The sequence below is a fragment of the Uloborus diversus genome, chromosome 3 (genome assembly GCF_026930045.1).
Source record: "Uloborus diversus isolate 005 chromosome 3, Udiv.v.3.1, whole genome shotgun sequence".
Lineage (NCBI taxonomy): Eukaryota > Metazoa > Arthropoda > Arachnida > Araneae > Uloboridae > Uloborus > Uloborus diversus.
This window is the reverse complement of record NC_072733.1, coordinates 214520628-214535931: the sequence shown is the minus strand read 5'-3', so window position 1 is coordinate 214535931 and position 15304 is coordinate 214520628. Positions and strand designations below refer to the sequence as shown.

At 33.0% G+C, this 15304-nt stretch overlaps 1 protein-coding gene across 2 annotated transcripts in view; it reads right to left on the bottom strand.

Moving 5' to 3' along the window:
• Positions 1–15304, bottom strand: part of LOC129218580 (hemicentin-2-like) — a 180907-nt gene that overhangs the window by 71486 nt on the left and 94117 nt on the right. The gene's annotated exons all lie outside the window — the stretch shown is intronic.

Genomic DNA, 15304 nt, shown 5'->3' with positions numbered 1-15304 from the left:
ACGATCTTTCAAATTTTTGTTTTCCGCTTTACTGATGACTCCTTCGCACGAACAAACTACAGAACAGACTGGCTTTCTGTCATTAGTGCGAAAGGGTATTAGAATTATGACAAGACCTACAGGAGCTCTTTGGTAATGCCACGTACCATGGTGAGCCGCGATCATCCACAAAGGGGTAAGCTCCAAGCTAGACTGACGCCCAATGCGAGACCTTCCCCGGCGCATAAACACCGGCTGATTGACTGCCTCTAATCTCAGTCATCCAGTTTCCGCATGATAAAACATAAGGCTTCACGCTAAAAGGTGGGGATTGATGGAGATAAGCAACTCTGTGGGGTCGTGTTCACGTGACTCTTATTTATGTGAAATAAACTTCAGCCTTCTCCCCCATTGTGTTTACGTACTTAAAGGTCTATGGTTACAGCCTACATCACAGATAACCCTTTCTCTCTTTTTATATACAGCTCTACATACTGCATATGTCTCTGAACTTTTGTCAAAAGGCCGTTCCAAAAAAAAAAAAAAAAAACTTGAAGCATGTATATTATATAACTACCATTTTCTTTCTCTCTTCAGCATTTTAGATGTGGCGTCATCGTAATTCTTATCGACAATTTTTTTTTCCATCAAATGTGAAAAAAAAAAAAAAAAAAAAAAACTGTTACTAATACTTCAAATTCAAGCGAAAAACTTCAACTATGTTCTTCGTTCGGTTACTACGGGCTAAATTCACAGCTCTTTGTTTTTCATTTTATTGTCAATTCTATTTTTAATTTGTCTGCTTTGTAAGAATCACTGTTAAAATATTGCATTCTCATTGAAATTTAAAACAAACAATACGATAAAATCGAATACAGCCACTTTTCATCCACTCACACATACAAAAAAAACCGCTAACTCCATTTTTTCCTGAAGCCTTCTTGAAAGACAAGTACACCATTTTTGAGGCCGAGGGAAAAAAATGAATCTTCGTAACAACCAACTAGCTCAGAAACATACTCAAAGGACTCTACAAATGTTTCCTTCTCTGACATTTACTTCTCTCATATGCGGATAAAAGCTACAAATCATACTTTCAACCCTCTTAAATAAATGAAAGTACGCCATAAACTATACGATGAAAGGTGAAATAAACGTTTTCGACCTTCATTTCTCAAACTCAACTGCTCTTTAACGACATGTTTAACTCATTCTGCCCGGAAGAGCATTTAATATTTATTATAATACAAGAATCTTTTCTGCTAGGGATTTCCGGAATTCGTCCACCCAGTTTTCACTGCTATCAAAATTGAAGTAAATGAGGTAGAGCTCAATGTTAATATTTAGTTACATAGCCGAACCTTTCATCCCGAACGCTACATTGAAGCTGCTTGTTTATTTTGAAAGATTGGTGGTGAGAGCTGGCAAAATATGCTTTTTCCTATCAGGTTTAGATTCTGTTTATTTGTTTTCAATTTTTTAGGTTTTTTTTTTAAACTAATGTACGATCAGTTCGGGTAAAAAGAAATATCGGGTAGATGGAAATAGACACGGGGAGGGGGGGGGGATTCCCAGGCTTGAGGTAATTTTTGAAACTAAACTTTTTGTGAATAAACACTAGAAAAAGTGTCGAAAACATTTTTAACGGTAAGTTCTAATCCGTTTTTTTTTTTTTTTTTTTTTTTTTTAATTTTAGATTGGAGCTTTTTTTAAAAAAATAGACAAAATGTTATGTTCCCCAAAATTTAATTAAGATATTTATTTATATTTTTAATTTAAGAAATTATATCAGTCAGTAACTGAAGTGTCTCTCGATAACTTTTTTAAAGGCTAATGTGAAAGATTATGATGTGAGTGATATTGCCTCCTGTCAACCCCTATGGGAAGCAAGAGACATTCAGCATCGTTAAAACACACAACACAATAAAATGAATATCAATAACTAGGATGTCTTGAAAGTACGTATTCTCATTTACCTACTTTTTATATGAGCAAAACGTATACATCTGGTTCGATTTTGAATGAATACTAATTGTCACAACTTAAGCAGCACAAAGCAAATTATAAACTGCATGCATGAAATGCACAATGCACATATTACCAATGACGTCATTCCAAATAATAACATAAAATGAATAACATATTACCAATGACGTCATTCCTTGCGCTTCTAAACATTAACATCGAAAATTCAGATCAGTTCTATCTGAGAGATTTACCTGCCCTTCAAACTATATTAGTATGCCATGTAGTCTCTTGACCAAAACCGCATTGTAATTACAAATTATCAAAATTATGTTCCCTCCCGGTGCATCAGAGGTCGTAATCTATCTTTAATTAGGTTCCAAGAAGATATCAATACGTGGGATATAATCTAGCAATGTTGTAGTGTTAGTACTTAAGTAATAAATTCATTGCACACAAAATTATGCTGTTGTACTTCACTGCATGAATTTCAAATTATGTTTCAATTTTGAAAACAGTGGTTAATGTAAATTTTTGCCATATTGTTTAATGCAGTATTAATATAATATTTTGCTCTCTCAAGCAAGAAGGGAAAATTTTTAGCTTTGTTTTGATCTAGTTGTTTTTCATCTAATTTAGGAACAAATAGTGAATAAAACAAAAGCTGAGCAGTCATTGACGGAAAACTCAGTAAGAAAACCGCCAAGAACTGTGTTTAAACCTTAGCGTAAATACATTTAAACAGTACACTTAATTAGTTATTTCTTTCTGTATTTCACAGTTCACTGTTAAAAATTCAGGAAGATTTTCTGGTAATTGTTACTGTAAAATTGCATCGCCGACGCATCCCTGATTTTTACGGTAATTTATACCGGAGAAATAAGCGATCCCAGCGCCAACTGGTTGCTGTGGCCTACCGAGGAAACCGTAAAATTTTACAGTAACATTTGATTTCTACGGTAATAGTTACTGGCAACATGGATGCCAGTAACAATTACCGTAAATTTTCCGGAAAATTTTTAACAGTGTTGACATCAAAACATTCTAAGCATTTCGTTTCCTTTAATAGGAGTATGTAATGTACATAATTTTGTTACAAATTTCAATAGATTGTAAACATCGAGAACCAATTGAGACAAAACAGACTACGTAACGTGAAATGCGATATTGTTATTTAAAATTGCACTTATCGGAGTTCTGATTATTAACCCGGTAGAATTCGCGTTTCAAACAGTACACAAAATATCCCGCGGAGTGTCTGCATGTTTCCACTATTGATTTTTACTTAATGCAATTCATTCATGTAAATTTTAACAAAAGTTCATTGTCAATTTATGAAACATATTTTTACACCTAAAACGCATTTTAAAAGACTTTAAATTGCTTACTACACCACGGTATCAAAAATACTTAATATATTTTTTTTAAAAAAAAAGGAACGAAATAAAGGAAAATCACTGAAGAGACAATACTTTTCTGTATAAAGTTTCACATTCATTTATAATAGGCATAATAGGAGTTAACCTTGAAAGTTAATTGTTCATATTTGAGGCAGTGAGAAGCAAAGGGATGCAAGTGAACATTTTCAAGTTTTGAGTAAAACTCGTTTAAAGATAACGCCCTAGGTAGCCTTTATGGAATTTTTTTTTGGTAAGTCATCCTACCAGAGCTGTTAGTACTATCTCTTGCCCTAAGACAGGAGAGGTTCTCCTACTATTTGTACTGGTTGTCTCCAAATTTTTAATTTTGCCATTTACATCCCTTTGCTTCTCACTGCCTCATTTCACACAATAAATTTAGTAATTTCGGATGTTGCAGTCAGCTGAATTCTTCAGTTGCAGATTTTTTTCAAAGAAATGAACGTGAGTTTTCAACAAATGAAAAACACCACTACCGGCACGTGCTTTTGAAAGAAAAAAAATAGAAATTAAGCCGCTAAAGCTCCGATTCAAATCTGTTGAACTGCATAATAAAAAATATAAAGTTTTAAGTGATTGTGGTGACTCAGGACCAAGTCCAATCATTTGCTTATAAAAGCTGAGGCAAAGACTTCAAGTCACGTGACTCAACAGCGACGAATGGTTGACGTGTTTTGCGTGAAACCAGTGAAGGAAACATGATTCCTTTCAACGCTTTGCTTTAAAATCAAACACGTGACTTGGGATCTTTGATTCACAAATAAAATCCTTCACTCTCTCCTTTTTATCTCTTCTCAATGCTCAGGACAACGCGCGGGTGATTCAAGTGAGACTCGACAACCCATTTACTAGATTCACGTTACAATATTAAACATGGGATAAACTGACCAGAACATGAGCATTTTAGCACAACTTTACGTTCAGAAAATTTTAATATCGTTTAAGTTTTACATTTGGTACATGACAGCAAACACGTTTTTTTTTCGTAAGTAGAATACTTCCATGGTTCTGCTTCAGGTGCTTTTGGGATTTAAATAATAAGTTGTGCAGCAACTAATTAAAGTTTATTGGGATTTCTTCAAACTCTGTATTTATTTTTATATTAATGTATTATTTTGTAATCTTTAACTTTTACTCCTTATTTGTTTTCATTGCTTTCTGATTTACTTTTCTCATCTTTACTCATCTTTTCTTTTGTAGATCCTTTTCTTCCTTTTCTTTTGTTTTTTGGAATTGGCATTCCGGGAAGTTTACTGCTACCCATCGAGGAAAAAAAAACTTTTGAAATCTTACTTGAAAAAGAAAAAGAACAAGCCACTTATCCATTTGGATGTAGTCTGCTTGAACCACACTAAAAGATTCACCAAGTTAAGATACCAAATAATACTCGCTTATAACGAGCCCTGATTTAACGAGTACCCGGATTTAGCAAGAACATTAGAATGGCTTGGTGGGTATAATGTTGAGTCTTTGGGAGTATAACTCGCTTTTAACGAGAAAACCCCGCTTAATGCGAGCAATATTTTGCGATTCAAAATATTCCATTGACATTCAGCTCAGCGTATACATTCTTGAAGAAACTCCTTTAACATTCTGAAGTAAACAGAAAGTTAGTGGTGAGTTTATAAATCCTGAGAACAAGTGATAGCGATCCGTTGTTTTTATATGAGGAGTAGAGAAGCATTTGAAAATTATATGTATGATGACTACGAGCTTATCAGTTCCAAGATATACTTTTGGGATAGTGTAGCTCAATTTCAAGCCAATCGGATGAAAAAAATGATGAAAGCGACTACGATAACGACAAACCTGGAAAATTTGAAGTGGGACAACCCTCAACAAACTCGAGGGCTTTTGATACTTCGAGAAAATTTATTTTTTCCAAACCGGGGGTGCAAATGACAATGTTTTTCGAGCCTCGAATATTTCTCGAATAAAGTAACAGAAGAGGTGATAGGACAACGAAGCAAAACAACTAACTTAGCTACTATTCAAAAATAAATAAATAAAATTAATAAAAAAAATAAAAATAAAACATTTAAGCAAATATGTATGCGTTTTCATGATTTTTGGCACGACCTCGTTTTTCGTCGAGGCGAAACTCGCCTCGAGTATTTCTCGAATTAAGTATCAGAAGAGCTGATAGGACAACGAAGCAAAACAACTAACTACTTAGCTACTGTTCAAAAAAAAAAAAGAAAAAAAAGAACATTTAAGCAAATATGTATGCGTTTTTATGTTTTCTGGCCCGAACTCGTTTTTTACGAGCCCTCGGTTATACCGAGCAAATAAGGTAATCCCTTGGCGCTCGTTACAAGCAAGTTCGACTGTATATCAATTGCTAGATTAAAAAAATATGTGTATAATTTTTGATCCCAAAATATACAGTCGAGTCCCGACTTACGCGAGGGATGCGTTCCAAGACTCCTCGCGTAAGTCGAAATTTCGCGTTATATAAAAATATATACATACACATCTTTTAAAGCATACCAAATACTTTTAGACACTTATAAACACCCCTCAAACTACTCTAAAGCATTCCTTAACCATACACTATAGTTTCTTGCACAAAAACTAAATTTTTACTGCATTTACAAAACAAATATCTGTTATTCAACATGAAATACTTTAAGGTGCACAAAATGAATGACCAATGGGAATGAAAGGCATAAAGTAAAACTACACAGTACGCACAGCATGTAGTAAAATCAAAATGATACACTATAATCGTACAGTAGATACAGTAACAATATTGAAGAGTTAAAAAATTAATATAGAGTGATAATTTATGCTCTATGATCAGATCGCCATTCTTATGTAATGCATTTTTAAATACGGTTACTTCGCCTTTTCTTTCATAATGTATCAATTTGTGGCAACATCTTTTCATAATATTTACTTTGCTAGACTGCTCTCCAAGCTTCAATACTGAAACTAAGTTCCGAACTTTTACAGATTCTTTTCGTTTTGACTTTTAATTGTACGTATGGAAGATAAAAGATCAAAAAGTTGAAAAACGAAAATATTTTCAAAAGTAGATCAGTAATGCAAGTGCTCAGCTTTTAATATACCAGACGCCACTGACCAGGCTAATATGACTGCCATCGGTGCGCTGCAACATTCCATTTTACCAAGTATTTACAAAATACATTTATATATATTTTTTTCATTTAGTTATTTCAAAGGGAACAACTTACCCGCGGAACTTTTAGCCCCGCCCTCCCCTATATATATATATATATATATATATATATATATAATACGGGAATTTCAACAAGAGCGTTGAAATGGAATAAAACAAGCTGTGTGTAAGGTATTAACGAAATTCTTTTTTAATTTAAAAGACCAACGCTGGCCATTTTGTATGTTGTATAACAATGTTAAATTATATGCTGCTGCACCTTACGGTGGCACGGATCTAAACGGTCCAATTTTCAATGGCTCTACTGCATAAAAAGGGCTGAATTTGAGCGATGACCTCGTTTATGTTGACTTTAAGGGCATCAATAAATTGCAGCTTATTTGTATAAACCTGTCACTGCAGGAAACAATACAAGAAAAAATATACACAGCTAGGTCAAATTGCAAGATATTTGTGGCCAATTTACGTCACTTCTGCGAGAAATAAGCATGCCCTTAAATTGTTCATGAAAAATGTGCATCTAGGCGTCCGCTGTGTGAAACGGGTCACCGTCCTGATGATATCGCACGTTGTCTATACCCATATCGTTCAGTTTGGGTCAAAAGAATTCGGTTGTCATCGTTTTGCTGTGCTCAGTGTTGACGTTGATGGCCTTACCAACTTCATTTATCAAAAAAGAATGGGCCAATGATGCCTCCAGCCCAAAACCCGTACCAAACAGTAACTCCACGTGGACTCATTGTCACTCCGTGAACCTAGTATCGTTTAGCGTCATCTCGTGTACGGATTTGAAGGTCTACCGCGTCTGTCATAAAATGGGTGAAAGACTTGCACAAATGAACACTTATTCTGATGTTAAAGTTTTATCATTTAAACATGCTGCTTAATCGTGTAACTTGTCATGGTGCATTGCCATGAGTGACTGAATAATAAATAGCAGGGCAGACTGATGCCACCAAAACAACATAGCCGCCACAGGCCGCCAGCATCCACTCACTCCAATTGAAAGACCCTTTATATATATATATATATATATATATATATATATATATATATATATATATATATATACACACACACACACAGTAGGCTCTCTGTTTAACGTCGCTCTATTTAACGACTTTATTTAAAGACGGTTTTTGTCCCTTGAAAGACGTTAAACAGAGAGCCAATTGTATATATATATATATATATATATATATATATATATATATATATGTGTGTGTGTGTGTGTGTGTGTGTATGTGTGTGTCGCATTTGTACCGAATTTAACTTCTTGGCTTTAAGTAGCAGTTTAACTTTGTGAGTGTTGCGCTCTTCTTGTCGTTCCGTTAATGAAATTTATTTCAATCTATTGTCCTGAAAGCAATATATTTGGGTTTAAATGACTTCCATCAAGAAGAGGCACTTAAACAAGATAAACTATGTTCATTTTGGAAACATTAATTTTGAACCTTTAATTGATATTGAAGCATTTATTTTAAGGTTTTAGCACTCGATAACATAGCATAACAATCATCTAACTGAAGTGTGTAACTCATTATATTTACTTTAGCTCTGGTATTTATCTATCTAATTACTTTAGGAAATACCGTTTACAACTAACCAGCTAATGATATAATAGGTCTCAAACTCTTGCATAAGCATACTGGGCAGAATAAGAGATTTAATTACATTTACTTCAAACGAAACTACATTCATTCAATTTCATAAACCGCATCTTTAGCATTGAATATGGATAGGTATGATGAATTATTTTATTTTAAGTACTTGTTGCCGATAACACTAACTAGCATTTATAAATAATTAAATTTACTTAATCATATGAATGTTACTCAAATACAGTTCATTTCCTTTAGATTTAAAAGTATTTTTTTTAATGAAATCAAGCAAGATACAGATTATTTAATTTTAGTTTTAATGGTTTTACAATTAACATTATACTATAAGCTCTGTCAACTTTAACTTCCTCTATATAACCTAATAAAATTATCTTATAATTAAAATTAATTGTCTAAAAAATGCTTTTGTGAACACTTTAAGCTTCTTTCACACATTTCAAATGAATGCACATCATTTCGTTCTGCAATTAAAAATGCAATACAAATATGCAGGTTTAACCTGTACTGATTAAAACTGGGCATGATTGAAAGTCAGTAGCGATTTCAATAACACTAAAAACTCAATCATGCACTTGAGAAATGCATGATTGAGTTTTTGATGATGATTGAGTTTTTGATGAAATTGATACGCTTAATGGGGTATTAATCAATATGTATTTTTGTTTCAAAGTAAAACAAGAAAAAACTGGTCTTGGATAACAATATTCTTGGGTCGTTTCAAATAGGTAAACCATCCGCCGCAACATTACCCCGTCACGGTAAATGACCTGGAAACAAATCTATGGTAAGAAATTTATGTCATATATCAATAGAAAGCTATACTGCTTAGATTTACAATGATTTTTGAATTTTAATTAATTAATAGTTCAGAGAGAAGTTTCAGTCATTTATAAGAACACACTTTTCATTTTTTCGCAAATTTTGAATTTTTTTACAATTCTACGTATTGAACAATTTTCAAAATAGAAATCTAAAAAAAGGCAGATTACTTGTCTTGTCGTGTGTGTCCTTCGTGCCAAATTTTATTGAAATCGGAAATGGCGAGGTCAAGAAGGTGATTTTTTTGTCATGGAATTGCTCATAGGTAACTAACCTCGCGACGGGGTAAGATTACGATTGCGAGGGATGGTTTACCCCTATAAAGAATATTTTCGGAAAAATCCTCGTCAACTTTAGTTTGTTTAGTTTTTTCTATTTTTCAATCATTATTTCAATTATTGTAACTAAAAGTAAAAAAAAAAAAAATACTTTGTACCCTCTAATATCCCAATTATCGATATTAGGGGTAAATTTCACCCCATTAAAAGTGTTTATCGCCGATAAAAAGAAATCCGTGTTCAATATTTTTAAGTGTTTTATCAATGTGCAAATTTTTATTCCAACCGGCGTGTGACACTTGGGTAGAATTACTTGTGAGAGACGTCATTTATTTCATGTGCCATTGTAGATTTTGATACACCTAGATCCCCATTTATTTCACGTCATTTTAGAAAAATGCCTTCAAGACGTCAATAATGTCATGTGTCATGAAGGACACTTTGACGGCCTCCTTATCTTGGCTTTCCATCGTCTTATATACTTGTCGTCAGCGAGCTTTTAAAGGATATTAGCTAATGCTGCTATGCATCAATTGAACGAAATACTTTACGTATCACTACTTAAAAATTTCCTTACATTTTACCACGTAACATGCAAGAAACTTAGCAATAACTTTGAACCCCTTGAAATATAAACGAGGTTTTACAAACGTCATTCATTACCCCTTGAATTATAAATGCCGTTTGATAAACATCATTCATTAAACCTTGAAATATAAATGCCGTTTGATACACGTCATTCATCACCCCTTGAAACATAAATGCGTTTGACAAACGTCATTCATTTCGGGATTCATTGCAGACTTTGACCTATCTGAGACGTCATTCATTTTAAGTGCTAGTGTATACTGATGTGTCAGAGAGATCAAGCAATTCATGATCCATGACTTTCCGACACCTCTGAGACGTCATGGTATGTAGAGGTATTAAAAGCGCTTTAAATGACGCATGGCGAGTATTACCGAAAACTGACGTGCCTTCTGAACCTCGGCAGTAAGTAAAGGTTCAAATGTGTTTATTTGTACTAAAATAAAAGATCAAAAATATAGGAAAATGCATTTATTATATATTTGTTTATAATTATGTTTTTCGTCAACGCTTGTCGTAATACGTTTTCTCATTACATTTGAAACATTTCGTAAATAGCAATTCATTCATAAAATTTCTGTAGGTTAGTCTAATTTGCTATGTACTACTTTAAACATCAAGCTTAGTTTTAAACTAAGAATATCCTGATTATTTCATTTTCATACGTTTTTTTTTTTTGTTTTTTTTTTATTTGCAATGTTTTAGAATTTCACTTTTACTTACTAGCATCTCCTTTAAGATGCAAACTCTTTGCCATTGGTAAAATAAATGGTATCCTCTTATTAAATCATATTTAAAAATGTAAGGCATTCAAATTATATTTTTAAAAGCTTCCAAAGACTTGTAGAAAAAAAAATAAATAAATAAAAAGAAATTTAATTTGAATTCTGAAATTTTGAAGTCCAATTATGTTTTTCGCAATCACAAGTTGCGGCTGGACCCTACTCATTGGACTTAATGGTTCTAGAAACGGCTCCTTTCCACCCAAGCCCTGCCCCTCTTCTTGGGCGCTTACGTGTGATAAGTGGTATATGTGTAGGCTTGTGTGTGTGCGTAGACCTGTGTGTATGCACGTCGGCGTGTGTGTAGTGTATGTGTGAAAAAGGCACGTGTGTGTATGTGTGTGTGTAGGACATGAACGCCACCGACCAGGAGAAGCGGATTCCGGGGTACAGTGCTCAGGACCGGAGGAGCCGGGCTTGCAGAGGACGGGGGGGGGTGAAAAAGAAACCAAACATCAAGGACTGGACGGTCAAATGAAAACAATTAGCAATCGAGATTGCTCAATAACAATTTTGTTTTGAATTAAATGTAATAGCTTTGCAGAAATAATCGAAATTTTTTAAATTCTAAGATTTAAAAATGTCTCTTCAGAGATAATTGACAAGCAGTGGTGTTCCCATAATGTTAGACTCCATATGCGCCGTATACTCTCAAACATTTTGTAGACACATAGCACATACCCTCAAGCTTCAAAATTTTTCATACTATGACATTATGCATGTGATCGCATACACATATTGTGCGTGATGGATTACTAGGAGTTATACCTTCAGAAAAATTGGTAGAAACATCACTGTTGACAAAATCAAAAAAAAAAAGTATTAAAAATAAACATGTATGAGTATACAATTTAACGACACGCTTTGTTCAACAGATGCGTAGTTTATTCATCTTTCAGTTCCGCAATTAGGAAGTGAGCACAAAGAAAAATTTCTGCAGCGAAAATATTTTAAAAATAAAATATAAGTTACGATAAAACTTGCTAATGAAAAGTTGTTATGAAGTCCCTAAACTTTTGCGGAATTTTTAAATGCCGGTTCATATTTTCTCAAAACAACAAAATATTTTTCATCGTTCGCGAATTCCTTAGAAAAATGTGCAATGCTCCCAATTCCATTTTCATCTCTTGTTACGTGTTTGGCTTAAATCTCTAATGATACTTTGACTACATTAGTTTTGTTTTGGGAATCTTTCGACAGAAAGTCTGGCAGCAGAGAAGCTTCTTTAGTCGTCAGATTTGCATAATGGAATAAGTGCTCTGGCCAATGCATAACGGAAAGTGAAGTTGGAAATGATCGAAATGCCGAGAGTAAGAACTCGATCCTCTCGCCCAAACAGGAATAATATTTAAAAGTCACTCGTTCATACAGACTGTGTAATGCATGAAGTTTTTTTTCCCTTCCTGATTTCGAATTTGCATTCGCTTTCAGAAAGTCCGGAAAATTTTATTTACAACGTATGAGTGCTACTTTAGAGAGCTCTGCATTATGTATGAGTTTAAGCTATATCTACTTTAAATCGTGCCATTCATTCAGATTTTTGTATTGCGATGAAATTACTTTTGTTATTAACAAGGCTTTGTGTACGTAAGGTAAATGTTTGAATATCTGTTTGGGATATTTTGATGCAAAACTTCTTAAAAATCTTTTCTTGAGAAAATGGTTTTAAAATGCAAACAACGATAGCAGTAGTGATAGCTGTAAAATAAAATATTTGCGCATTAAAAATAATTTCGTAATTAATAAGTAAAAAGGGAATTTGTCGAGCAAATAAACATTAGACTTGTATTAACATTAATTATGTCATCAACAACGATAGCCTGAAAGTAAAATGCTGAAGTTAAAAACTACGAGTATATAGGCTAAAAAGCGCTTCAAAATAAAATAGAAAAACGAGATAGGGGTTTAATAATATTTAATTTAAGGTATGCTTTTAAAAAAATCAGAGGAATCATCAAAATGTTTTAGAAGAGCTTTGTCGGTATTGATTTTTTCTTTTTAAAACATGTTCAAGATATTAAATTTAGTGTCTATAACTTGAAAAACCGCATTTTTCAACCAAATTTGATTCAAAAACTTTCGAATGATTTTGCAACTTGGTGGACCATTAAGCGTTACAAATGATCCCATATCAGTTGGACCAATATCATGATTTTCCTTGAAAATTAGGAAAGATTTCTAAAATTTAGTTATCAGTTACGTTTCTGCTGTGGAGTCACACCTGTTTCTCTTGCCACTTTTGAGGAACTAAAGCTTCGGACACGTTGCTGGCGCACGCTTTCTGCTTTTGTATCTTTCAAATTAGTGTTTACTTCTTTGTGTCTATCAAAGAATCCAGAAATGTCAGTGCAGGATACGGATTTATAACTACATTTAATGGTTCTTACATCGAGGCAAATAAGATTGTTTAAGCTTTTCAAGCAATAAAACTTCATTACAGTCAAAATAACGCTCTTTATTGAGGAACTTATACATGGTTGAAAAATGCTTGGGGTTCTTGAGTAGTAGTTAAACGTCTGTGAGTCACAGTGGTATCACATAGTGAACTCTAATAGTAATAAAACGTCTACAAACTTAATAGACCGGTTGATGTAATCAGCGGAAGAAAAATAAGTGCAGTCATAAAAACGTTGGAGGTCAAAGTCTTAGGTCGTTTGTCTTTTCTTTCTTTTTTTTTTTATTTTCTGTTTCATTCTGAACAGTATTTTTCTACTTTAAATTTGACAGACTCGTTTAAAAAGCTATATATATATATATATATATATATATATATATATATATATATATATATATATATATATATATATATATATATATATATATATATATATATATATATATATATATTATTTTTAAGTCTCTCCAGTTCAGAAATCTGCACACAGTTTCAAGAGTCTGCTACAGGCATCGGCAGCGTCGCGTTGTATCTTCTACCTGGCCCGTTGGGACCTTCATTCATGCCTCATTAAAATTCTAAACTGTTTCCACTTTAACTGATCTTGGTTGTTATGCGTCTCATCGTTCACTTCCTGTTTTACCGTTTTACTCAAAATTCAGCAGTTTATGAACTTAGTGCTTCGCACATTTAAAATTCCAAATTGACACACTTGATTGCTTTGGTTTCTTCCCTGATTAACCCATCAAATAAAAGATTCTTTAAAATTGCTGCAAGCACGATTTATTCGTGAGTAACAATACCTCTCTCAAGTGCTTTTCAGCACCAGCAAATATTGTTCATTTCAAAGTTTGCTGCAAATGAAGAAACTCTCGCAAAAATAGTAACGTGGCATCTCGCATCCGTTTCCCTCGTCAAAATTGTCTCGGAGTGCAGAAAGTAATTAAAAATGATGGTTTAAGTTTCTCTGTAAGCATCTTGAAGAATTGTGTGCTAAAATTTTGTGCTTCTACAGTGGAAGAGGTATTTAATATTGTGTTTTGTCGTCTTATGATTGCAGCTGGAAATAGTTTGTGTTCCGTGACTAAAGTTTTTTAAAGGAAAGAATTTTAGTTTAATGAAAAAATGCTTTATGAAGTAAAATTTATGTTCTCATGCCTTCCTGAGACCTCTCACCAATTAAAATGGATGCTCTAGTTTTACCTCCTACTGTAACAGATTTAATTGCAGATAACAATGAATGCTTACGTCAAACGGCTTATTAAGTCTGGTAATAAGCTATTTTTTCCTTGACATTATTTTTCATTATTTTTAAAGATATTTTCAAAACTTTTGACTCTTGGCTTCTTTATAAAGAAAGAAAACAAAAAATTAATATTGGTACAGTTTATTTATTTTTCAAAACATTCTTTAAAATGAGTACTAGGTCTTAACTTATTAATTGAACTTTTAGAATTCGTTTTTTTTACATTCAAACATTTTCTTAAAGTTAAATGTTGGGCTGGTTTTATCAGCTATTTTTTACGAAAAAATATTTAAGGTATTAAAGTACTATGTAATTATAATATGTGTCAGTGTTTCTGATTTATTTAGAAGATCGACAATTTTAGAATTAAAAATAGAACCTTGGTTGTAATCAACCTTCGAGATGTTGTCTTGAAAACATTTATGAATTTAAACTCTGATGAGCACTATCCTAACGAAGAAGAAAGCATTAAAAATATTAAAAAAAAAAAAGATACATCCAACAGTTAATGACGAACAAGAAAAACCTAAAGTTGTCATACGAGGAAAAGATATTACGGGTAATTTATAAACAAAACAGTTGGAAAATTAAGGTCGAAGTCTGAAATCATTAAAAGAGAAAATTCCATTCAAGCCATATCATGTTGATTAAACAACATTGTTGTCATGCCATCATCCTGAATTGTGCTAAGCTTTGCAACCTTTCTAGGTGAAGGTTTATCTTTAGTGCCGAATGATAATTAAGATGTAAAGTAATCCAGCGCATTTTAAAATTCAAACCAATTAAAACTTTTGGAACTGTCGTTTTTATTTTTCTCCATTTGTTTATAAAATCTAGTAGTTGCAAATGTCTATATTTCTCTCTAGTCTAGGCTTTCAAGAAGTTATGCTCTGTGACAGCATTCTTTCCTTCTGATACAAAGAAAATAATAAATAATCACATAGTTTTATCTGTTCACAAAGATTTGGCTCTGATATATTCAAATCAGACTACCTGTCCATGCATTTCCGCGTAATTGTTGCAGAATTTGAAATCAATAAGATTTACGTCAAGATCTTTTTAAATTAACT